Raw genomic sequence first — 6,046 nt, 5'->3', positions numbered from 1 at the left:
GGCCGGGCCGGGCCGGGCCGGGGCCGGGCGGGTCCTGGGTATCAGAGGCCCTGCTCGCCCCATCACGGCGTCACCGCCGCTGCCGCCGGCGCTACCGCCGCGCCCCCGCCCCGCCGCGCCCCGCCGCGCCTGCGGAGACTCGGGAAAGTGCCGGGTGGGCACGGGGCGGTCTCCACGTCCTCGAATCTGCCCTTTCAGTTGTTTTCTCGACGTGACCTTAAGTCACCCAGAGCTAACTGGGGCGCCCGGTCCAGCGGTCGAAGGGGAACCGCAGGGTCTCTGCCTGACCGAAATGGTAACCTGGCAGCAGGGGAAGCTGGCGAGAGGTTCTAGAAGTCGCCTGAGAACTTTGCGCCATCGGCAGCCCCTGCCTAAAATCGTCGGGAGCTGATAAAATCGTCTTTAGGAAGGCTGGCAGCCAAGTTTTGACACCCCAGCGTTCCATACAAGGATGTACGGTGACTTGGGAGGTAATTTCCACATCTTGCCATTTGTGTTCGGGGTCGAGGCTTATACGAAAGGAAGACGAGGGAAGGACGATGGATGCGAACACGTCCACGGACGCATCGCCCCAGCCCCGAGCTGGGTCGGCCCACCGCTGGCATCGCGGCAAAGGGGCAAGGCCAGGCCAGGCCCGCAGACGGTGCCTCCTAACTTCGCTGTTGACCCCAAGCACAGACTGTCCTACAAACGGGGCAGAAAGGATGACTTGGGTTCCTAGTCATTAGAAGTTTTTTGAGGTTTCTGTTTAAAATTTTAAAAGAGATTTAGAAACACTAGGCATATTTTGGTGGGAAAGTAGATGAAAGACAGCTTTTTCTTTCTGCGTGAAAACCAAAATATAAAGATATGGCTTATACTAGGTGAGCGTTCCCACCTATAAGGGTCAAATTCAGAATAAAATTGAAGAGTGTTTGAAAATCAACTCAATGCCAAGTATGGAGGATGCAAAGACGAATTGGACAAAGTCTGTTTTCATAAGTTTACAATTCAGTAAGGAAAAAAGAGAACAGGACTTGTGGAGAGAACGTATTTCAAGAAGAGTGAATGCAATATGTAGTCTGGTTTGGCAAGAAAATAATGCTGCTGTAGAAGGGCATGATGAGTGATAAGCTCCATGGGTGCAGTTAAAGATGTTGTGAAAGGCCTCACATTCTCAGCTGGTTTTGAACACAATTGAACAGAACCTTTGTAAGTGTGAATTTGTGGTACTGGAGAAATTGACTCTCCACATAGGAAAAAATTAAAGTATTACCTGGCAAAAACACAAAAATAAACTCCAGGTGAGTAACGATGTAAATGTAAAAGGCAAAATATTATACTTTGATAAGAAAATATAGGAGTGTATGTTCATGACTTTGGTGGTCAGCAGGACTTCATACAACATTATATTTTTAAAAAAGACATCTTAGTGGAAAAAAATCGTAGATTTAATGATGTTATAATTTGAAAACTTCTGTGTAACTAAGTAAATTAAAGATAAGAAACAAACTTGGAAGGTATATTTACAAAATACAGAATTTCAAGTGTTCATTTCTAGCACATACAGAAGAACTAAAATCAACAAGGAAGAAAAACAACCTAATAGAAAAATTGGAAAAGAACATGAAAAGACAAATCAGACCTTCACTAGTCATCAGGGAAATGCAGATTAAAGACAAGATAATATGTCACATCCATCAGTATGACAAAAATGTGAACCTAAGTCAAGGGTGTAGAGAAATAAGAATTCTCTTAACACTGCTGGTAGAATTGTAAAGTATTACAACTGTTTTTTAGAGCAATTAGGCAATATCTGGTAAAGGTGAAGATGCACATATTCTGTAACACAAGCACTTTTTAGACTTAGGTATGTACCCTAGAAAAAGGCTTGCATGTGTGAATAAATATATACAAGTATGTTCTTTGTAGCATTTTTTTGTAATAGTGAATTATTACATGCAACTTACATCATTATCAATAAAAGAATGAATAAATTGTATAATAGATAATTATGATGCATGAAAATTAATAAGTTGGAGCTGCTTATGAACAGAGTTAAATTTCTTTTAATAAGAGATAACAGGGACTTCCCTGGTGGTGCAGTGGTTAAGAATCCGTCTGCCAATGCAGGGGACACAGGTTCGACCCCTGGTCCTGGAAGATCCCACATGTCACGGAGCAGCTAAGCCCGTGTGCCACAACTACTGAGCCTGTGCTCTAGAGCCCGCGAGCCACAACCACCGAAGCCCACGCGCCTAGAGCCCATGCTCTGCAACAAGAAAAGCCACCGCAATGAGAAGCCCACGCACTGCAACAAAGAGTAGCCCCTGCTCTCCGCAATTAGGGGAAGCCTGTGCACAGCAACGAAGACCCAATGCAGCCAAAAATTAATCAATCAATTAATTAATTTTAAAGAAATGAAACAACAGATAAGTTATGCTGAGGTCCAGGGGATGTCAACTGCCTGAACCAGAATCTGTCCACACATCTTAATAAAAAAACCCATGAGGTGTACAAAGAGTACAAATAAAGTTACACATGATTCATGCGATACTAGGAGTTGGAGGGTATCACAAACATCAAATTACCAGAAAATTGGTAAGTAGCAAACTCCAGCAGGAGCAAGCTTCCTCCACTGCTGCAAGACTCTAGATGCTGAGAGTAGAAGATGCAGGGCTTCAGAGAATCTTGGAAAAAGAGGAAAGAGTAGTGGATGATATAGACATAACATAGGCAAAATCAAACCCTGAGAAAAATGTCAAACATTAAGTGCCAAAAGACTGAACACAGCCTGGGTCTTGGAAGGTTATAGTACTGGCTCTCAGGAAGGAGCCAGAGGTGGCAGCTTCAGATAAACATTGCTTCTGAGGGGGACGCAACTGCATTGACAAGGGGGTAGTGTCCTTTAAAGGCACGACGATGAAGGGAAAGAAGGAGGTAAGGGGAGAAATGAAGAGAAGTCATGCCAGCAGCCCCACCTCGCCTCCACATACACACAGCTGCCACCACTAAAAGCGTCTGTTAGAGGAACTGCACTTCATTGTACTGGCACAATAAAACACTTTCAACTAGGAAGGGTCTACAGAAGGCCTATTTTTTTTTTTTTTTTTTTTTTGGCCACACCATGCGGTTTGTGGGATCTTAGTTTCCCGACCAGGGATCGAACCTGGGCCCACAGCAGTGAAAGCACAGAGTCATAACCACTGGACTGCCAGGGAATTCCCCAAAAGGCCTATTTTTAAAAGAATCAAACCAACACAAAACTACTCAGAAGAAAACAGAGAAGGTGAATGGTAACATTCCACCTAATGAAAATTCTCCCCCAAGGAAACAGACAAACAAGCAAACAAAACCATAAGGCCAAGCTCCAAATTAAAATTAAATATCCTTAAGCAAGTGTTAGATAATATTGTGTACATATCAAATCTAGACCAGAAGTTTACAGCCCAAGAACAGAAATGGACAAAAATGGGATATAAGTGGTAAATATCTATACATATACACATAGATATCTATACATATACACATAGATATCTATACATATACACATAGATAAGATAGAAATATAGAGCTATATCTTAACCCAAACAGATACTACTTAGCCCAAAAGAAAAATCAGTGGAACTGTTTGTAGTTGTGTAGAACTGGGAAAAATATTGCAAAATATAAAGTACATGCTCATAGCTCAGCACATGTGACATGTGCCAAGTTCTGGAATGGTACCAGAGACTAGAAAGGCTGAGTAGCAAAGGGAGTGAAACATTGAGTTGTCTTGCAGAGCACTGGAGATAAAGTCCCATTGGAGGAGGAGGGAGCCTGAAACAAACACTCAACAGGTGTCCACTTCCAGACATTTGCCATATTTTGACTCTGCAAAGGGTAGGAACTAAGTTTAGATTTGCAAAAGGCAGAATTTTCAAGGCTAAGAAAAAAGAAAATATCCGGGGTACCAATCAAAAACCCAAGTGGACCAATCCTGAAGAATGGGAATAAACCAGAGATGGACTGAATCCTCCTAAGTCTGCTGCCCAGCTCAAGACCTGATTGGATTTACTTGCCTTTCATGCTATCTGACAAAAGAAAGGAAGAGTCATCACTTGATGGGAGGTATTACCTGGAGCCTCTATTAGTTAAACACAATGACCAACATAAAATGTTACTAAAAATACGAAGAAGCAGAAATGTGTAATAATCTAAAAAGAAGGGTGAAATAGGAGACCCATAGATGGGAGTTAGAAGAAAAGACTTCTATTTTAATTTTGTATTGAAATATAGTTGATATACAATATTATGTTAGTTTTAGCTGTGCTACATAGTTATTTGATATTTGCATACATTATAAAATGTTCACCACAGTAAGTCTAATAACCATCTGTCTCCCTACAAATTTATTGCAATATTATTACTTAGGCTGTATATGACATCTGCATGGCTTATTTCTTTTCTTTTTTTCTCCCTCCCTCCCTCCTTATTTCTTATTTAAGTGGAGGTTTGTACCTCTTAACGCTCTTCACCTATTTTGCCCTTCCACCACCCTCCCCTCTGAACAACCATTGGCTTGTTTTCTGTATCTGTGAGTCTGTTTTCATTTTGTTTGTTTTGTATTTTAGATTCCACGTATAAGTGAGATCATACAGTATTTGGCTTTCTCTGTCTGACTTATTTCACTTAGCATAATACTCTCTAGATCCATCCATGTTGTCACAAATTGCAATATCGCTTTTTTATGGCTGAGTAATATTCCATTGTATATGTACACCACATCTTCTTTATCCATTCATCTGTCAGAGGACACTTAGGTTGCTTGCATGTGTTGCGTATTGTAAATAATGCTACAAGTGAACATTGGGGTGCACATATCTATTTGAAGAGTATTTTTGTTTTATTTGGAGAAATGCCTAGAAGTAAAATTGTTGGATCACATGGTAATTCTAGTTTAAATTTTTGAGGACTCTCCATACATTTTTCCATAGTAGTGGTGCCAATTTACATTCTACCAACAGTGCACGAGAGTTCCCTTTTCTCCACATCCTTGCCAACACTTGTTATTTGTCATTGCTTTGATGATAGCCATTCTGTGGTGTGGTGTGAGGTGATATCCCATTGTGGTTTTGATTTGCATTTCCCTGATAATTAGTGATGTTGAGAATCTTTTCATGCGTCTGTTGGCCATTAGAATATCTTCTTCATTGGTGCTGTACTGTGTGTATATGTGTGTTGGGTGTGCAGGAGTAAAGTTAGTCTGACACAGTGATTGAGTGAGGTCAGAGTCGGCCAAGGGAGGCCCAGACACATCAGTTCTGTGTAACAGTCCCGTGGCCATGGGCTGAGTCCAGCTGAGGTAAAACAGTTGCTCACAACCTTCCCCAGAACTTCTCTGTTGACTCCAGACGGGGCACCTGCCTACCTGTCAGGGAATATTGGGAGGCTTCTATCAACAACAAAAACTGGACAAGTAAAGAGGTTGATTATTCTGGCTGTTGCAATATAGACAGCTCCCTGGATCTGACTATCAGGGTGTTTCACTCAGGAGGTTTTGCCTTAGACCTTCATGGAAGGGGGTGAACAGTGGCTTCTGGGGGTGGTTCTGCAAGCAGAAGTCTCAGTCAGGTATCCGAACAGGAAATGCTTTTCTCCGCAGTCAACAAGTTTCAGGAGGACAAAGAGTTGTACCCTTGTCTAACCAGTCATGACAAGTGGTTCTAATCATAGCTAATTACTAATGAGCCGTAGAGCAGGAAACTGGAGACCTTGTGAGCAGGTTTGGGCAGAAGAGAAAGGTCTGTGTTTGCTGATCTTGTCAAACGAACATAATTTGTCTCCGAACAATGTAGGGATTAGAGTAATTTCTGAGGAATTTTGGCCAGAATACAAAATACACACACTTCATCTCCCTTGCCCCTTCCCCCAGCCCCTTCCCCTTCCTGCTGATTCTGAGAGGTCTTGTGTAGAAAGGGTGATATTTTTGGAAAAGGTTGGTGTGCCTAGAAATAGAGACAGATGTAGAGAACAAATGGACACCAAGGGGGGAAGGGAAGAGTGGGATGAACTGGGATATTGGGAT

This window comes from Monodon monoceros, unplaced genomic scaffold (assembly GCF_005190385.1).
Source record: "Monodon monoceros isolate NGI ecotype Baffin Bay Population unplaced genomic scaffold, NGI_Narwhal_1 Super_Scaffold_14, whole genome shotgun sequence".
In the NCBI taxonomy this organism is placed as follows: domain Eukaryota; kingdom Metazoa; phylum Chordata; class Mammalia; order Artiodactyla; family Monodontidae; genus Monodon; species Monodon monoceros.
The sequence above is the reverse complement of the archived record's forward strand: the minus strand, read 5'-3'. Positions refer to the sequence as shown.